Source organism: Lemur catta, chromosome 2, assembly GCF_020740605.2.
Source record: "Lemur catta isolate mLemCat1 chromosome 2, mLemCat1.pri, whole genome shotgun sequence".
In the NCBI taxonomy this organism is placed as follows: Eukaryota; Metazoa; Chordata; class Mammalia; order Primates; family Lemuridae; genus Lemur; species Lemur catta.
The window spans coordinates 105,118,017-105,139,714 of NC_059129.1; positions in this window are offsets into that span (position 1 = coordinate 105,118,017).

Below are 21,698 nucleotides of genomic sequence, written 5' to 3' on the forward strand. Positions count from 1 at the left end.
TTTTATTGACAGAGTTGGGTCGGGTTTCCAGATTTCCCTATCCTTTCTCCTTCTGTGAAGATGAAACAAGGCCTAGGGGGGCATTGTGAGGCCGCACATCATAGTTTCGCAAATAGGGGGAGCAATCAAGAAAGGTGCTTCAAGGATGGGCTCTATTTCCAGGTTTGCCACAAACACTGTGACATTCTAGTTCAATTTTTGTATGTTGGAGGCACAACATTTTCTTTCTGACAGTGATGTCACATCTGGGGGCATAGTTGCAAGTGGATAGTCCTGGTCCCCAGAACTGTTCTGCTCTTGCTCTAGTCTGCCCTCAGTAGCCGTGTGACGTTAGCCATGTCCTCCAACCTTCATTTTTGTCAAGTGATTGGTGAACAGGCCTCTTTTGAAGTCTTTTCTTATTAATTAATAATTCTATCTATATTTCCTGCCATATACATATATATAATATACACACATATGTACATATGTGTATACATATTTATGTTTAGGTTAGATAATTATTTATATATTGGAAAAAATTAAGAACTATATGTGACAATGAAGTTTCAATATCAAAATAAACTTCTTAGCTCATTTTTGGTCTCGGTCTCGTGAGAGTCTAATAAATCACCTCTTAACACCTTTTCTTGAGGCTCCAATCTTAACTTCAATCACAATGGAAATGATAATTTGTAGGGTCAAACATCAGAAAATAAAAATGTTTAAAAAAAAGGTGAGGAGAAACAAAAGGCAAACCAGGGTCGAGTAAGTAAGTGATTTCTTTTTTTAAGCAACATCATGATGTTTGGTAAATTAGGAAGTGGGTTGATACACATGTGTGTGTTTGTGTGTGTGTGTGTGTGTTAGAGGAGGTGTATGTTACTAAAGGAGAGTCCAAGAGATGATTAAAGGTCAGATGTCAACCATTTGGCTGTGGCTTTTATGTGCTTTTTACATTCATTGCTCCCCCATAAAACTGAAATGTAACTAGTTAAATAAGCTTTGCTAAAACAGGATATTGAGGTCGTAATAATAGGAAAGCATGGCAAAGAACCCTTAGAGAAATTCAAAAGTTATTTCACATATTCATTTCTTAAGATTGAGTTTTTTCTTTTACCTTTTTCAAAAAGAATTCACTTAGAAATAGTTAGGACTTTTTAATATAAAGCTATTTATCACTTATCACTAAGCTAAGTTTTCATGAAATTGCTAAAAAAAAAGTTTGAAATAGAAAACTGTCCTGAAATCCTTTTGGTATGCAAAAGCATTGCATTGGAAGGGAAATATGCAGCTGTGCATGCTGTGATTTTAATTTCATGTTTTAAGTTATTGTAATAAAATACCAGACACTGATATTCACACATTTTAAAAAGCAACCTAAGACCTTTGCTCACATCTGTAATAACTCCTCTGCTGGGGAAAGGCAACGTGGCAGGGTCTTTCTTCAGGAGCCCAGAGAACTGTCTTCCTTTTCCGGGTCTACCACTTATATCACTTATTGTGTTGCTGCATGAGATTTCATCTCAGTCTTCCTGGTTTCTAATTACCATGTCTATAAAACAGGGATAAACAAACTTTACAAAAAACAGAGAGCCTGATCCAAAGTCACTTGATCACACTTCCAGCCCTAAGATCCAGTGAATGTGCTAACTCTGAAATGCATTGAAATCTTAATTCCTAAGGCACTGAAAGGCAATTTTAAAAAAAGAAAAGCAAATCAGCTCATGGCACTCTGAGTCATTAGATCATCAGAGATTCCTCTCTCCAGCTTTCAATCACACTCTGCTCTCGGTTTCTCCCGGTTCTCTCCTGCTATCACTACCGAGCTCACCGGTCCTGGAGCTTATCAGCTAGCACCAGTCATCTGCCCGCTGTAACCCCTACCTTCCTCTCCCATACAGCACTCACTCTTCCTATAAACTGCTGAGATCATCATATTCCTGTGCTCTCAAGTCTTATGTTAGAAAGTTCACATTTGGTCTGGCACTCAAAGCCCTCCGTAATCCAGCCTCATTTTTCTTTTTCATCTCTGTAGCTCTTCATTCCTTGACCCATAGAAATTCTTGGCTCCAAACAAACTGTATTACTCATTAGCCTCTGAATTACAGTGATCATGTCCTTTTGCTGCAGTCTTTTTCATACCATTCTCTCCTTCTCGTGCAACAAGTTGGAGAAGTCCTCTCCAACTAATGCAGTCTTACGCATGCTTCGGTATCAGGTTCAGATCCTGCCACTGCTGTGAAGTCCTCTCTCTCTCTCTCTCTGATCTGAACTTTGTTAATGAATTATGTCTTTATTATTCATCCAGCTTTTTACATTTATTCTTTTTGTTAATAATTTTACTGCCCATGGTCTCACGTTTCTTTCCGCATCTGTGCCATAAGGGCCTTGAAGGATGGCCCCTTAGACTGTCTTTCTCTGTCTCCTGCACACTTACTCAAGCCTGGTTCAGGACTTCTTGAGTAATATAAAAACAATTCAAAAATGTGTCATGCGCTTGATGTTATGCGTACCTTTAAAATCAAATTGCCCAACAATTTGAATATTCCTTATTCCTTGACTAAAACTGTCATCACATGAAATATACTCACTGGGTAAAGTGTGAAATGTGTAGAAACCCAAAGATACTTATATTAGTTATTCTTAGGTGTCAATAGCTTTCAAGTTCTTGCACTTAGAAAGATCAATGAAAAATGATAAGCAAATGTATTAAAGTGTTTTCTTAATTTCCTTTAAAGATATTAAACAGAATTCTAATCTTTAATTATAACATTTATTACAATTATTTTCAGTACCAAAAACTTGAACATGTCGTGCTTGCAATTGCTTATAGTACTAACCTCTGGAAAAACATAAAGTAAAGCTTCGGTGGCTTTAAGAATGACATTATTCAGATATGAGTATTGGTAATGGTCACAACTTTAGCTAATTAAAAACTATTTGTAAAGCCTAGTTTTTATATGACCTTAATGTTTCACATAATAAAGTGAAAGATAGATTTCAAGGAAGTCTAAAGTTCTTAAATTATAGGAATTAGTTACATACCTGGATCATGCTTTTCTACAATCCATCTTGTTTTTACATTATGTTTTATGAGCTGTGAGGGGGAAAAAAATAGAAAACTATAATGAGAAACTAGAGAGGTTGAAGATGTAGATGATTTTCCTGGCTTTTCCTCCAGTAAATTTCTGGTTATGTACCCAGAGCCTTTAAAACTGTCTGATGGGGAACATTGTCTTTTCCTGAGGCTTCCTGCTGCAGGGCCCAGGGAGAGCGCTCCCCAGCCTCTATGGGTACCCCTAACTTAAATTATCACACTCTCTCCAAGCCCAGCAGTGTTTATGCCTCTCAAAGTCCCATCCTTAGAGAAAGGGCAAGAAGATGCCTATGGAATTCTCCCTCCTGTATTGTTTTAAAGAGCACATCTGCCTGATTTTCTGAATGCTTCTTAATTATCATTGCTTTAGTCTTAAAATTTCTTAAATAATGGACTTTTAAAATAAACTTCCACTTCATCTGTCTTTTGACACCATTGAGTTCTGCTTCTTTGGGCCTAAAGCCATGCTTGGAAATTTCCCAGCAGGTGACCCTTGAGTCCAGGCTGGCAGATAGCACCTGTGGGAAAGTCTTTCTAACCAGGCATCAAGGGGAATTTGGAAATCGCACATCTCAAATAGGTGCAGTGGCTCATGCCTGTAATCCCAACACTTTCAGAAGCCAAAGTGGGAGAATCTCTTCAGGCCAGAAGTTCAAGATAAGCCTGGGCAACATAGTGAGACCCCCATCTTTAAAAAAATTTTTTTTAAATTAGCCAGGCACAGTGGTTCATGCCTGTAGTCTAAGCTACTGAGGAGGCTGAGGCAGAAGGATCACTGGAGCCCACGAGTTTGAAGTTACAGTGAGCTATGGTCAGTGAGCTGAACACCAGCTTGGGCAACAGAGTGAGACCCTGTCTCAAAATAAATAAATAAATAAAATAAGAAGAAGAAAATAAAAAAAACCCACATCTCCGCTGAGAAAGTATATGCACCAGCACAGAGCCCTAGAAATGTTAGGGGCTTTCAAGCAGAGGGACTGACTTCTTTGTCAAGAGATCATTCCTAAATCCTGCTGCCTTACATCAAGCTAATTATTCTCTTCTGATATCACCATCTGGAAAGATCCTCCATCATCCTCTATGTTACCTAAATCTCCCAAGGAGGAGACAGTTAAGTTCTTCAGGCCAGTTGTGTACATTTTAGTTAAAAACTTGATTTTCTAAGAAGTTGCTATGAACACAAAACTGGTATCTCATTTCTAAGAGGCATTTGTTCTAATGCTGAGACTATAGGCATGCAAGTTTTTGGAACCCATTTAATTTAGACCTAAATCACTTCTAGACTTAGCTGTGAAGAGTCCTGTCTTTTAGCTGGCGATTTCAGTGGGAAAATGTGGCTCTCCTGTTAGCTGTCTTGATCCTGTAATCTGCCTGGGTGAGTCACTCTTAATAAGTGGCTCTCCAATGAGCTAGCCCACATTTTTCAAAGTGTTTTTTTCTGGCCCTAAAAATGACCCTATAGAAAAAGTAGAGTGCGTATGAGCTATCTTTCCCCACTGGGGAATTCGTAGAACCTATTAAATATTAGCTTATTAGAGTCTGGAAAATTCCAGCAGTGCAGAAATGTGCTTGGCTTTGTGTAACAGTGCTTCCCAAACTCATCTGGACAGGAAATGCTGAGAAGTTGGATTCCGGAAGAATTGATATTTCTCAGAATATAGTCTCGTAGTAAATGTTGAGTTGAGCATCCTGCCTTAGAAAAAAGGGAAACTTGAATTTTTTTTTGACATGAAGTATAACTGAAATAAACCGGCATTGCATTTTTATCCCACAATCCTCTGCCATTGTCTGACCACAGGTTTCTCCCCCATATATCTGAAGGCGTGGTCTCAGGTATCCTAAGGACATACTATTCCATTTAGTCTGGTTTTGAGGAATGTGTGTTAAAAACTGGAGACTCAGAAGGGAGAAGCATGGGAGGGAGGCGAGGGATGAAAAATTACTTATTGGGTACAATGTACACTGTTCGGGTGATGGGTATGCTAAAAGCCCTGACTTCACCACTATACAATTCATCCACGCAACAAAAAACTACTTGTACCCCCTAAATCTATTGAAATACAAAAATGATGTAACTTTAAAAATGTGTCTGGGGATTTCATGCTCTCTGGAACAAAGAAGATAGACATACAACTTGGGTTTCCACCCACATGAATACTCTGTCTCATTCCAGCATTTTTGGTAGATTGATAGTGGGTCAACAGGCCGTAGGCGAGATAAGCATCTCAAACATCAATGGAATTGCTAATGAGATGACTGAAGCTACACTATTAGATATTCAAGGCTCAAAACAAATGATTAGAAAATAAGCTCTTCTACATAAAACTACAAAAGTGAAATCTGAGGGATTTTTTTGTGTGTTTTTTATTTATTTTTTTATTGATATATAATAATTGTACATATTTTGGGAGTACATGTGATATTTTGATACCTATATATAATGTGTAGTGATCAAATCAGGGTAAGTGGGATATCTATAATTTCCAAATATTTATCTTTTCTTTGTGTTGGGAACATTACAAATTTTCTCTTCTAGCTATTCTGAAATATGCAATAAATTACTATTGACCATAATTTCCCTACTGTACTATTGAATACTAAAACTTATTCCTTCTATCTAACTATATTTTTGTACCTCTTAACTGAAAGGTAGAATTTTGAATTTAAAAAAAAGTCAATCAAAAGCAAGAACTGCAGATGTAGTGGTATTTCCTTTGTTAATGTATTCTGACATACTCCTAGTAACTTCTAGGTACTTAAGGCATAGGACAGAAAGCAGACAAGATTAATGGCCTGAGTGTCTTAAAAACACTAAATAAAAGGTGGAAACTCTCCTCTGCAGGGAGAGGAGAAGACAGAGGAGAAGCAGGAGCTGAGTGATACTGCAGAGCACGTACTAGCGGTCCCAGCACCTGTGATCACCAATGTCAACCTGTGGCCAGAAAAGAGTATGTCCTTCCTCTGCAATGTAGAAATGACCCTAGAATCCTCTGGTTTATTTGAATTCTTAATAACTTCCCAACTTTCTGGCCAGCAATTTTTTCAATGCTAACGTTTTGGTTTCCAAGGGTTAACTGTGGGGGAGCCAGAGGAGGACCACCAGTACATATTTTTTGGCCACAGTTTACAGGTTATTTTAGCCCAAATTTTCATTATCCCTTGAGCTTTTTACTAGCCCACTAGGGACCTGGACAGAAGCCTGGGTTCCCAGAATCAGGCCCTATTTCTTTGCTTTGGAAGGAGAAATAATGGTGGAGATTGGCCTGAGAGCTTCAGTCCTTTCTTTCCTCCTTGTACCTGATGATATTTTAATTCCAGATGAACATGCCGGACACCTGCCCTGCTTCCTCAGGCTATCACTACCGCACCGTGTCAAGACAGTGTTAATAACTCTACACTCCACAGGATGCAGCAACAGGAAGACGTGCAGGGCAAGAAGGATCCAAACACAGAGAAAGGGCATGTGATGGAGTCTTGGGCAAGAAGGCCTAGAAACTGCTGGGTTTGGGGGAGGGTCAATCCCATGGTAGGTGAAAATGAGGAAATATATTTTAAATAACATAAACATGTTTCATAATGTAAGCAAAGAGAAAGGTCATGAATGAGAAAGAATTTTCTTTGGGCCATGTTTCATATGAATTCAAGAACTGGGAAGCAGGGAGCCTCATGGAAAGGGGCACCCCCACAGAAGCACGTGGAGCATTGCACCCGTCAGCACTGATCACCAGGGCCTGGGGAAGTGGGGAAATGGTTTGCTCAGAAGCTGCAGAAAGTCAGATTCTTCCACAAACATGCGAGTGTCAAGTTTGCAAGGTAGCAATGTGGGTTAAAATACAAAGTAAATGTCTAGATTTATACAGAGAAGTAAAATATAAAATAGTAATGAGAATGGTCAATATTTATTTCATGCTTTACATTTTAAAAAGATCCGCCTCATTCATTGTCTGATTTGATCCTCACCACCCTACCAATAGGAAGGTTCTATACTTAAGTCATTCAAAATTGTCAGGAGGAATCTTTGCTGTAAATATCTGAAGCCATTCTATCATATTCACTTGATTCCCACCCCCCCCCCAAACAAATAAAGCATTACAGGGTCCAATCTCTATGAGCTAGTTTGTTTTTCATGCCTGGAAATACCACAGGAATCCCCGGATAGACTTTATGTCCCAATTTTGCATTCATAAAATATTATTCTCATTTCACAGTTGAGAGCACTGGAGCCCAGAGACATTAGATTTTTTGCCAAAAATAACACATGCTGAAGTACAAACAGAGGTCTTTTTGGTTTTAGAACTATGTTGTGCCCCTTGCACCATGCTTTTCTTATGGAACTCCAGCACATCCAGTTGGGTTACAGTGGAAGTCCCTGGTATAAGCCCTTACCCTCAGAAACCAACCACAAAATACACACTGAATTAGTTAAAATGAAGTAAAGCTTCCAGCAATTTCTCAGGCCCCAACTCAAGTCACCTGTAAGAAGTAGGAAATGAGGCAACTCTTCATAGCCTGAGTCTATGGGCCTGAAATTGGGTTGAGCAGGCACTTAGAATACAGCCTTCTGAGTAGAGGAACCACCTCCGTTAACGATGAGGCCAATGTTCCCCGGCCTTACTGCATCATGGATACAGATGTGGTCAGGCTAAGTTGAAATAGTAACCCCAATCTGACCTCCTCCATACATCAATGAAGCCCCTGCAAAGACTCCCCTGGACATCTCTGAAAGTGTGAGGAGCTGTCTTAAGTGTGCCCATCTGACGGCCACGGGCTCTTGGGCATTTTTCTTCATGCTTCTGTGTCCCTCACCAATGTGCCACTGTGCCACCATTCCTGATGAAACAGGCCCTGATATGCCTAACACTGCCAGCCGCAGCATACAGAGCACGCTGTCCTCCCCGCAGAGGTGAGGAGATCATTCCGCCCCACACCACGCCACACTGAGTCCCTGCATATCCCTTTAGCCCTCCCTTTTGTGATCTCACAGAGACCTTCCAGCTTCTTCAGCCTCATACCGCCACCCCCACCTCAGTCCAGCAATAGGGAGGTTAGGAGAACATGTTGCTACCTAAAGGTTCTAATGCTAATATCTCCACCCTCCCCTTAAGCCAAATAAATCCAAGTGGAAGTCACATGGTGGCCCACCAGCTCCTCAAGCTCATTAGACAAACCCAAAGAAGTCTCAGTTTCCTGGAAGCCCAGCCTGGACCCTCCTGGGTCCACACTGCAGATGCCATGGCCAAGGCTGACATTCCCACACTCCTTGGGTCACAGATTGCTGACTGGGGTATCCATTCCCTTGATGCTCCACTTGATGTTCTTCTGAACCGCATCTCACTGAAAATGTCTGGAGCACTGTGTCATCCAGTGTGCTCTGCCCCAGGTAGGCAATGTCCTCCAGAGATGACAGTGGCCTTTCTCCGAGGGCTCTGAGCAGATCCAGACTCTACTCTCACGCAGGACTTAGAAAATACTGGAGTGCACTCAGACAGATGTTGAAGGATGATTAAATATTTAAAGCACTGAGAATACTTGGAGGAAAGCAAAAGGCTCTGGGGTCACTGGCAGCATCCCATAAGGGAAAGGGCATGGGTTTTATAACCAGAGAGATCTACATTTAAACCTCAGCTTTGTCTCAATACTCTGTGACCAGGAACATTTACTTTGAATTTCTGAGTTCCAGTTTCTTTACATCTGAGATAGAAATTGAATGTATCTTGTAGATTGTCCATGTTGCCTAATATCTAATAAGAGATATTAGAAATGATGGGAATGAAAAAAATGTGTATAATAGAAGTCCATTTATATCAGTCACATTTAAAAGAATGTTGACCCTAGAAGTTTGGAAAATTGGAGGACTAAAATTCTTGCATTACAGAAATAATAGAACCAATGCCCTGCCCCCCACTCAAACATAAGCCTGTCACTATGTAGGAACCCCTGAACTGAAAGATCTCTCAAAGTCTGGAAATATAGAAATGTTAAGATTGTTCACATCAACTGTTCTACAACATATAGTTCCTTCTCTCTATCATTTAGTAGCTTCATAACGTGAATTCATGTAGGAACATAAAATGATACTGCATTTTAGGCTAATGTATGATGATTTAAGATTAGCATGCAAAGTTTTAAATTAACAAACACTCATTTCTTTATTCTGAGTTGAAGTCTACCTTATTTTCATCCCTATAGAACAGAAGAAGAAAGAAAGAGTATACATATGTGTGTATTTGTGTGAGGGAGAATATATATATGTATATGTATATACATGTGTGTGAATATATATATAAATGCATGTGTGTGTGTATGTGTGTCTTGGTAGTTACAGTTTATATCAAAACAGGAAGAAAGTCCCATTATAGTTGATCAATATTTTCCTTGAGCATTCCCCTTAAAATAAATGGCTTTGTTGTGCAAAGCTTATTTCTGATTTTCAGGGTACACTTTGTATATAAAGGACCATGCAAAAGAAAAGAAACTCCCTTAAAAATGAAACATGTTGCTACATGAATACAATTTTTGCTTTAATTATTTCCAGGAAGTGGTAATATCATTATATTATATGTAAATAAATAAAATTGATTATCATGTATGGAATGAATAATATTGGAAACTAGCAAATTGTTTCAGGTTGTGGTAAGATAATAAGACGCATTTTAGTGGTCACTTTAAGATGTTGCCTGCTGTCAACACAGACAGGTCATACATCCAGAATGGGCCTCGGGCACTTCTCCCCCTACCCGGGGGGACTGGGCCACAGCAGCCTGCCAGGAGAAACACATACCCTGGCTGCGCTCTGTTCCCTCCCTGCTCTTACCACTTTACAATTTGAGGATCGTAAAAGAGATGTTTGAGTCAGGATGAATGTGCCAGGTATAAGTAAATATGATTTAAGATATAAATGATTTTGATTCAACTGTAAACCCCTAGATTTTATAATTTTTTTCCTCTTCATAAAGGGCAGTTTCATGAGGCTAACCAGTTTCAGATGTAAGTTTTGAGGAAGAAGGGAGGTGTTTTTATTCTTTAAAGGTCTTCAAAACTTTTATGGCTATGATATAAATTTTAAATTGAAAATTGAAAGAGTTCACAATCCATAAAATGCCCATGGCATTTCCAGAAAGACTTTTTAAATTGCTACAGTATAAGTCGAATATGTATTTATGCATTTCTCAGTGGACTATTCTCCCTTGTTAACTAGACTGAAAAAAGGCAATAAAATATTCAGCTGCCTAGGGAAGCCTTTCTGATAAAGAATTCAGCTGTAACAGCCACTCAGCCCGCAAACGTATTATTCAGGGACAACCCTAGAAACTCTAATCCCACTAATCATTGAGAAAAATTTCTGTACTGAAGAACTGCAAATGAATAGACACTGAAATATCTCAGCTTTGTCTAAATAATCAAAGAACAGGTTTTCACTGTCTTTTCTCAGTGGAGAGCTTATATTAACCAACTCACTTTATTCTGCATTTCCTTTGCATTTTCTTAAGTCACAAGATTTCTCTTTTGGAAATTTTATTAGTTGAGCAATATAGTCCTGAGAATGTTGTATGAAGATGCCATGCAAATCTGGCAGTAGTGTCTAACAATTTGAAAGAGCCCGTGCAGTTTTGAAAAGGAGCTCTTAGAAAAGGCCCAGAGATCTTACTGAGGAGCTGTGGAGAAAGGCTCACAGTTCATTCCAAAAACTTGCCAGATTAACTAAGTCAGGACCAATTCACAATTATGGGTGATCTCAAATGACACCAAAGTCATAGACAATGAAAATCACCAAATAACTTCAAAATCTTGCTTAAACAATTGGTTTTGAATTTCTCTGTTTCCAGGATTTTCCTTAGAGCTGCTAAACACTAGAAAAATAAAATAAAACTAAAATAAAATAATAAAATCAAATAAAATGACTAGGTTAACTTTCTCTTCATCTCTGGATTACTAAACCGAAAAAGGAGAGCAATGCATGTGAAAAGGGAAATAGAGGAGGTAGGTAATCTGTATCTGAGAAATCAAGCTCTGAATAATTTTTAAAAATGAAAGCAAAACTGCACATAGGACTGAAAGCTATGTTTTCCTTATAAAAATCTTAATATTTAATGATACAAGAACATTGTATCATTTAGTCCATTACTTAAAAATGTACAGATATGTTAGTTATATTAATTGTTACTGATTAAATGTGGCTCAACTTTGGAACTCACAGTACTTTGCAAAAAAAAAAAAAAACTTGAATATTTAGTTCCAATTTATTGAAAAAAACTATTTTGTCCCAGAATTGCCACCACCCATGTGGTTTTGCATCTCTTGGTAAATGTGGGTGAAGACTTCCCTAATCAGTTACTCACAGTCATCCCTCTTGGTTTCTGAAGTCATCAGTGTCTTTATCCCTTACTTGACACTTTTGCACACATTGTTACTTTGTAAGATTTCTCAAGTCCTTCCCTTAAAAAATTATTTTGTTTTTCTTGTGTACATGTCATGCCTTCCAAAATGTATTTCAAGGTCTTCAAGATCAGAGGCAGAATCTTGGCATGCCCTAAAACACATAGATCTGAGTGTCCTCTGAAGTCCGGGGCTCTGTGTACATGAAGAGCAGAACAACTCATGTAAACACACCCAAGCCATTCCCCAAGGGGTCCCAATGATGCTGTAACAGCCCACCAAGGCACTCTCAGTGTGGGCTGGATCAATGTAAAACAAAGCACAGTAAGAGAATTCATTAGGTTCTGGATGTGGACCTTGAATGTGCTGTTTTGTTTTCTACCTCTGATGGGTTACTTCTAATATCATTTACCACGAATGGTACCTAGGAAAGTGAAATGAGAAGTGGTGTGCAGACCTCCCTGCATCAACACATGGGCCACTTCCCACATGCCCTGGTGTCTGGTGGCAGGTGGGCTGGACAGGTAAGGGGACTGAGGGCATTTTTTTATGCCTTTCTTGTCTTCTCTCACCACACTAATTAATTTCCATGCCAACAGAGCCATCGTATGCTTCTCACTATGGGCAGAGCTCAGGAACGGAACTGGAAATGTGCAAGTGGGCTCATTTATTCAGGCCTCAATTAGTTGTGGAGTCCCACCACGTGCTAGGAACTGTTCTAAGCATTAGGGCTGCAATGAGGAACATGGTGTGACAGGTTCTGCTCACATGGATCTTCCATTCTAGCAGGAAGCAGGTGATGTGGCAGAAAACAAACAATAAACAAGCATGGGGGGAAAAATGAACAAATGATAATATTTAACAGTGATAAATGTTACAGATAAAGCAGAATGATGTACTATGATAAGGGGTGTTGGAGTGGGTGCTAATTTAGGCAGGGGGGCCTGGTAAGACTTGCTGAGAAATGGACATTTTGATTGACACCAGGCTGATGTGAAGGAGCCAGGCCCTGAGGTTCACAGGGCAGAGAACTCACTGCTGAAGAAAGATCAAGGGCCTGACTGAGCCTTGTGCACTAGAGAGAGAGAGAGAGTGAGTGAGAGAGAGAGAGAAAAGGCCCACATGGCCGCAGCATGGTGAGCAATGAGCTGAGTGGTACCAGGTGAGGGCAAAGAAATAAGACAAGCCAGGGGGTGCAGAGCCTCGTAACCTCAGGAGTAACTTGGGATTTTACTGGAAGTGCAACAGAAATCCAGAGGAGGGTGTAGCACAGATGAGACAAATTCAGATTTAACTTTTCAAAAGCTCACTCTGGCTGCTAGGTGGGAACGGTTTGGGTTGAAACCAGGACAGGCGTGGAAGCTGGGATATGCCACCACAGTCGTCAAGCTGGCCTGAACTAAACCAAACACTGAGATACAGAAGAGCTGGTGATTTCAGGGTAAGTTCTGCAAACAGTGATGAAGAACTAGAAGACAGAGTAAACAGCAAAAAGAATCAAGGACAGCTTTTGGAGTTTGCACTGAGAAACCGGTAGACGGCTATGCCAGCTATTGAAATGGGGAAGACACAGAGCTGGGAGAGGTAGAGGGAGAAAGCAAGAGCTCTGTTGTGCTATGCCAACTTTGAGATGATCGTTACACTTTGAAGCGAAAATTTCAAGTCAAGATAGTTCAGAGACTAGAGGATTAAGTAATGTCAGTGATCAGCATTTTAATCTTTGGAACAAAAAATTATGGAGGGGACAGAAATAAACAGTGATGTTGTCTTCCTTGAGGAACCAAAAGAGCATTGGAGAGACAGGCATGTCCATAGTTAAAGGTATTATAGGTGAGGTTTTGGGCAATTGCTCTAATAGTCCCCAAGAAAAGGATTTTAGGAACATTAAGAGGAAGTGACTAAGTCTAACACGTCATCTTTGATGTACCATTGCTACTTTATCCTGCTTTTCTGTAAAACACCTCTGCCTTTGGTTCCTTTGGGTCAGAGTCTATAACTCTTCCAGGCCCATCATTCTTTAAAGACTACTACGGGTAAATTACAATTATTTTTCCATGGCTAATTCCTTAAGGTTATCAACATTTCATGGAGTCAAAGATTGTCTGTAACAGGGTTGTTGGGTTGAGCTTCCTCCATGGACTTCCAGGTTTCATATTTGAGGGGCTTTGAAGTGCTCTTAGAGGTCACAAACTAAAGCACAGCCTTAAGTAAATTGTAGCAGCTTTTAGCACCTTAGTACTATTCTGTTTGAACTGTGTCATACCATTTGATCTTTGGTGTTTAAATTCTCAAAGCACCCTAGTTTCTCATGCAACATTTTTGTACATAATTTCTTTAGTAAATGGATGGTTTACAAGTATTAAGAAAAGTGAGGTTGGTGAAACCAATTACAAAAAAAAAGTTTCTCTTAATACAAAACAATTTCCAATTCCTCATGCTTTTCTTAACATAAAGTTTTAAGGCTATGCCTTAATGTATGTAATTATAGCCATTACAGACTATGAAGTCAAAAATCTGTGAACTAACTAGTAAAAAGTTACACTATGAGTGGGGTAGACTTTAGAAGAGTCACAACAGGATAATGAGCAAACACACACACACACACACGATTGAAATGTGCCAAATTGTGGGTTGTATGTACTTATAAATAATAAGTCCAAAAGAACATGTCTGATAGATAAATAAGCATAGATTCAAATCAAAAATAAAGTAGTTAGGGAAACCTGGTCTTTATCAATAGAAAACCAAGTCTTGTAAAGGCTCAGTGCCACTTCCAAGACCCCTGCCGGCCCCAGGATCTTGCATTATGCCTCCTTGCAGGGGTCACTCCTTCATTAGAGCATCATGGAATGTCAGGCCTAGAAAGAACCTTAGAGATCATCCGGGTGGTCCACCACGTCCACCCATTCACATGCACTTAATCCACTCACACTCCTCCTTTATTCTCTTGGGGAGGGTGTTTCTGCAGCTCACTGGGTGAGCTCGGCAGTAAGGCTGTGTGGCCTCAGGGCACTGCCCCAAGTGAGTCTGAGAGAATCCAATCCAGAGGGAGCCGGCCTCTGCCCTGGCCCCATCCTGTGGAAGAACGTGGGAGCTGGGGGATAACAGGAGATTCTGAAAGGCAAATACGGCTGTTTTCTTAGCCTCCACCAAAACAGGCCTCCACTCTTCATTTATTTCTCAGAATCTGGACGTCAGCTCATGGAACAGAGGCATCTGCTCCCATTTAAAAACAAGTTAGAGAGTATTAGATTCAGCTTTAAAAAAAAAAAAAAAAACTTTAAATTTGGAGAGAAGCCTTTGTTTAATCACATCAAGTCTATGTCACCAGCTGAAAAATGCCAGGAAATTCCAAGCTAAAGGCAGATACTCCATATATAACTCATGCCACAGGGCTTATTTTTATTCTTTCATATGCCTGCAAACAGAAGATGAAGCATCAGAAAAACCCTGATTTTTCTTTTTTATCTTTTCAGCTCATGTCATAACCTTTGCATTTCTCTCTCTTTTTTAATTTCATAAGAACATGAGATTATACTGATCCTGTTCTCCTATTTCTTGTTAGTGCTGAACAAGCACTTCTGGCACTCACAATTCAAATTCCTGCCATGTTGCTCTGTGCCTTAGTATGTTTGGCTATGAAGTAAAGTGTCTTGACCTATCATCTATCTTTAAGGCCTGAGAAAGAAATTATTCTAGCATTCCTGCTCTTAGCTCATATATATAAATCTATGATCAATGACACGTCTGCAGCTCTGAAGTTAGCACACAAGTATGAAGAACAAAAAGAGCAGAGGGGTAGGGTGGGATGGAGTGGGGGTGGGTGCCGGGAGTTGGGGGAAGAAAAAACAACAAAGACCCAATAGCAGAAGAGTATTAAATCTGCTCTGTGCCCAACCATGGGTTCTGGATTTTATAATGGGATGAAGAATGTCTGTAACTCCAAAAATATGTAACTCTTTCCCTTTTAAATGTGGAAAGTGTTCATTTTTCAATCTGAGTGTCCTGAATTTCTGTATTGTTTCTAGAGATGTGTGGTACATAATCAAAATACAGAGCCTGCCCCAGACATAGTGCAGTTCACCTTTTCAAGGATTTGAAAGCTTGATCACTCCAACTGTCTGGGAATAAAAGAAAAAATGAAGCATTTACATCAGGCATAGCCTTTCCTGATTATGATTGTCAGTCATTACGGCAGAAGAACAAAGCATGCTAGAGAACAGTGGCAGGAATATGGCTTTGGTGAAATAGAAAATGCTCTGAAATAGATGAAATGTTAAGATCAGTTCCCTGTCAATCAGTGCATATTTATTGAGGACCAATCAGCTACATGTTTCACTTACTATAAATGTAAACTATAAGACCTGCTTTTGATGAGCTTCCAATCTACTTTCAATATGCCATACAGGGAACAGAATATAGGATATAGGATAGTGTATATGGACCCCCCAAGACTTGGATATCCATGTGTAGTAACTGGCGATGGGACCCCCACAACCACTCCTGCAATGGATAAATCTGTGACTTCTGTTGTACATACTTGGTTTTAAATCTCATGTTAATTCATTCTTCCAACAGTATATCCTGACTGCCCACTCTGTGTCAGTTTTTGTGATGCTCGTGGGTGATGCAGCAGTGGGAGTGAAAGAGATGCAACCCCCCGTCCCCATGGAGCCTAAGGATAGCGTGTGACATGTGTACTCAGTAATCACATGCATGTACAACCCCAAATTATTATAAACGATAAGGTAAAGAAGAGAGTTCTGTCTAACAAAGACCCAGTGTAGACCAGTGAGTCAGGCAAGACGTCTCTAAGGCAGAAGCCAGGTAGGATGTCCTCAGGCTTGCTGGACAGTCACAAGGCACGGGAGTGATCAGAGGCAAAGAACACAGCTTATGGGCCAAAAAGAAAAACAAAAAAAAAGAATGCAGCACATGGGATTGAAATGATCTTGACCATGTATCAATCTTCCTGAGGCTCAATCTCCTCATTAGTGGAACTGAATCTATTAATACCTACCATGGATTTATATTAGAAAATAAGTAACAACCAAGGTCTTTACAGAGACAGCCGAATATTCTGGGAAAAATTACTGAAACTCTAACAAAGGTCAGCCAAATGCCTGCTGAGGAGTACCACAGTCATAATAGGAAAAAAACAGATAAATATTTACAGTGCCGTAGCAAGAAACAAATTCTAAAGACTAAAGGAAAGATGTGATGTCTGCAGTGGGAGATAATTAATGGAGGGGCCCTCAGGGGTCAATACTTTCTTTAGGTTCAACCAAGTATTAGATTTATGAGGGACTACATTGAAAAGTTCATATAACTAAATACACAAACTGGCTTGTTTGTTTTGGATCATTCAGTGTCTGGGAGTGAATTATTCATTCAAGGATTAATAAATTAGAATTTTTCTGTTTGGCAGTTGAGAAATCTTACTTAAGGAAATAAAAGAGATATTCACCAAGTTTGGACTGGCTTATGCATTTTTTGAAAGCTGGTTTAAATCTCAAATCTCCAAGAGTAAAAGAAAGTTCAAGTTATTTATTAATGTGTGTCTTTTACTCTGCTGATTTATAGTGCATGTAAAAACAAATCCCGAGGTAAAGTATGAAAACAGAAAGAATTTACCTGCGTATTATCTAACCCAATTATAACACTGACTGTGGCAGGAGAAAGAATCTGCTATAAGAATCAAAACCAGTGGAATTTTCCTCTATCATGGAATAACTTTTAACGACACCCCATTCCCTTTCAAAATGCCACTTCTGTATCTTTTTTCCCCCGGCTTAAGTACACTTTTTCTTTCACATTTTCTACTGAAATATGTTTTTGGTGACTTCAAATTTCTGAAAACAATTACGGTTTTGGCCTATTTTTATCTAGAGAAAGTAGAAAAATGTCATCTTATCGATCACTGCACACATACAAAAAAAAAAAAAATCCCCCAAAAGGTAGTATGTAGTAGGAGATCCATTAGAATTCAGTTTGCATAGAAAAAAAAGGACTACTAATTTGACCCCCTCTTACCGAAAAAAATCATGGCTCTTAAGTTCATTTTCATTCTATTTTCTCTCTGGATTATTGAAACACCTCTTTTGGAAATATGTATGCCTTCTAAATTTATTTTGTTCTACTTTCTTTGATGAGCTTTATAGAAAATAAAAGAACCTGGCATGATTTTTCTTATACATTTCAGTGTGTGCACATGCCTACAATTTTTACAACTATATCCTAGAAAATATTTCCTGGAATCTGCCACTAACTATTCTTTTCAGCACTCTCGGGCTTTCTTTTAATGAACATCAACAAATATGTTCGTCCTCCATTGTAACTCCTAATATCGAGGAAGGAAAAAACCCTGCAAAACTTAAATCTCCCAAAATTGCCCCATCTTTTTTTAATCTCAGTATCATCATTAGACTTGTTTTCACCTTTGCATTATCTATAGCTTCACAGAAAACCACATCCTTTCTCTTAAATTGGAGAGTTTATATAAAGCATTTTTCCAGACCCTGGTACATAACAGGCATGTGAAATAAGTTTCCTTCCCCTCATCCTTTTCACAGATCTTGGTGCATCTTTAACTCATTATTGCTAGGCAACTGATTTAAATTGTAGTTTAATAAAATCATACATGATTTACTGATTAGAAATTTATTAAATATATTTTTCTGAATTTAACCAGTGGATTTGAATCAGTCCTCCATTTTAGTTCTCTCTCATTAAAAATGTCTAAGTCTAGTTTTCTCAATTTGCTGTTTGCTCATCTCTTGTATTTTTAATTGCCCCAACATCCCCTTGCTTCTCTAGCTGCTACCCATGTTGGGTAAGGTTTCAAATCCTGTAACATATTCTCATCAATCCATAATTGCCTGCTCACCAATATAGACTACCTACTTTGTGCCCAGCACTCTGCTAGATTCTGTTAGGTGTAAAAGCATACATCATATAAAGACTTGACTTTCAAAATCTGAAGTCAGAAGTCAGCTTGGACACAAAGTAAGAATAAACAATTTAGTCCCCAAGCTGCATTAATAATGCCAATTATTCAGAGGAATTCAGAGGAAAAAGTGAGATAATTGCACTGCAAAGTAGACAGGGACCATTTACTTCATTTTAGAAATAAGAACATTGAGTCTTAGTGTAAGAAACTTGCCTGGTGCCTTCTGGAATTAGATGTAGGACAACAATGAAAACAGGTTTTGTGATCCTGAGTTCAGAGTACCTCCCACTACAGCAAATGCAATAAAAACTTTCCCAGCTCTTGGAATTACACACTAATGATTTTCCATGGACATGTTCCATAGAACTAAGGCTTATGGAAAATAAATAAGTGTATTTATATCTGCCTGTAAAATTTTCTAATTATTGGTTTCAGGGGAAAGGAACCCAAACAGCTAAAAGTAAATCTTATATAATTTTTTTGGCTTGCATAATAATTATTTTACCTATTTATATAGTTAAAAATAGTTTTTAAAGGAAAAAGTGATCTTAATTTTAAATGTCTAACTTATGGTCATTTATATATTACAAATTCTGAAGATAAACAGAAATTGTCTTCATTGCTTACCAAAAGCAGAGTTCAAGTTCAGATTCTTTTTGACCAGTGAGTATTAAGATGCAATTTCACCTAAATGCTGTTTGAATTCTTTACCTAACCTCCAACTTCCCCCGTATGGGTATTAATTAGATAGCATTTTTTCAAAATACACAAATTACTTCCTTTAATTCACTTGAAAAGGCTATAAGGGGAATATCATTACTCACTTTTTACACATGAAGAATTGATTCTTTGGTGGTAATCAAGGATAGAGAGATCATTTACTATTGTCATTCCATCATCGGGATACTTTTACAAAGAGGAAAATGTAAACATAACTGCTCTTATTGCTCCTCTCTGTTACTCTTAAAATCATATTAAGTTAGCTTTTTTCTCCCTGCTAACAGGGATGTGGTGTTATAAATGAATCACAGCAGCACATACCCGAATGGATCAGTATTGTGTTCATTGATACCCAGCCACCCTATTACTTACACTTGCCCAAGATTCCTACTAGGTGTGGCAGCACCGTGACGGTGCCTGCTGTGTGGGTGACATTTGGCTAGGCATAACTCACATAAGGTGAGCCCAAAATGGCTTCATTCATTTACCTATAGCCTTAACTGGATGAATGGTATGAATTCTTTACTGGCAGGGGAAGTGATGTGAACCCTGACTCTATGTCACATGCCACACCGCTGAACCCTTCATACACACCTCATCCTGAGACCTCCACTCCCTTAGGTTACAGCATGGAACCCAAGGAATTCACCCAGGTCAGCTTATTGGATTTAATCATTAGTCCTCTATAAAATGAATAAGTTCAATTGCCCTCAGCAAACATTTGTTTGTTCATTCATTCATTTAGTTAGCATATGTTTATTGACTACCTACCATAGCTTAACAAACAGGTATCTTGTTATCACTGGTGATACATGTAAGGACTTAATATGTTCTCTTTCCCAATACTATTTGGATTTTAACAAGGGAACTGCCTTAATTCAAAGTAACGAACATCAACAAATGTGCTACAGGCATGCATTTGGTCAGATGCCCTCACTAGTTGCCATCAAGTCCCACTCGGGTGGAAGCATTTGCTCCATCTACAAGTAATTTCAGCCCTGATCATCTAGGTCAGGACCCACTGTTGTCTTTTCAAGCATGAATCCCTGTATTTTGAACCATCTTCTTAGGCCATCAGAATGTGGGTGGTATTTAGATCTGCTGAATTTCAAAGTATAAGGTGTCTGATACTTGAATATGTTAAGATCTTTTGATAATAAGACATTCTCAGAGCACGCTTTCTGGGAGCATGCTTTCTCTCTAATACTTTATTTATGCAGTACTTTATGTCAACAGTTCTAAGAGTGAAGGAAGAGAGATGGACAGCAGGTAAAATAACTAAGACAGTTCCTTCCTTCAAAGGAGTCTATGGTTCTGAGAGAGAGAGAGATATTAACAGACATACACAGGCATGCAAAGTAGTAAATAAAGGAGAGAATGGGAATGACACTGGGTGCAAATTGAAAGTAGAAGGGCCAACCTCAACAGTCCAAATGGAAACACCGGTGTCATATTTGGAGTCACTTATTTTCAATCTTGTTTCCCTGGGTCATGGCAGTTGAAAAACCTTAATATGCTTATTTTCTTGCATTTATATCATTTCACTAGTCAGCCATCAGCCTTCCAGCCTCCACAGCCTTCAGTGCTGTCTTCCACTCAGAGGAGTTATGTGGGATCCTGCAGGGTTTCTGAAAGTGAGGTTGATGGACCACATGCCTGAGAATCACCTTGGTCATCTGTTGAAAATACGGCTTTCTGCTACTATACTTGAAATTATGTGAATCGCTGGACCCAAAGCCAGGATTTTAGCATGCTGTCTAGATGTTTCCAACAAACATCAAAGTTTACAAACTGCATAAGAAGAGCATTAGACTTTAAATCACAAAGCCCTCATTTTCCTGTCATCTAAAATTGAGTTAGATTAGATATTCACACATATCCCATGATTCTAGGTTAAACATTTCTGTTGCCCTGTGTAGTTCTTTTGGATAATTTGTACTATTTTTCTTGATTGTCTTTTCTCCAATGCCTAATTCTATAAAGATTTTATTATCCTTAATTTAAGATTTCTCTTAACTTATGAATATTAAAAAACAGAAAGTTTTGCTTTGTGAACCAGAGTAACCATATATGAAACTGATTTAAGGAATGATGGGAGTACTGGACACTGACAGAAACATTACTCTTGAGATATTCATTTGGTTTAAGGCCCAAAATCATAAATTTTCAAATATGGGACAGAGGAAAAGTTTATTTTTATGCTCTATTTATTATTAACTCAACTCTCTAGGACTTGTACTTTATTTGCCCTTTATCTAAAATGTGGATGCTAAGCACATAATTAATAAGCAAGAGATGTTCTTAAAACAGGTATTTTAAAATATCTAATCAGAAGTAGTTCTAATCATGTTAAGCTACAAATCTGCACATTCCACCAGACAGGATGCTCAATTTAAACAATTAAAGGTTTTCTGAATGAGTGTTTATTAATTGAGTCATAGCATTAAAGTGGAGTCCCTTTTCACTTCCTCTTGTCAAATCTATTGAGGATGCAATGCAGAGCTATTTGGCAGGTGGCCATGCTGTAAGGCAGCAGGATGTATTTGGCAGATTTATATTATGAGTTGCCAGACT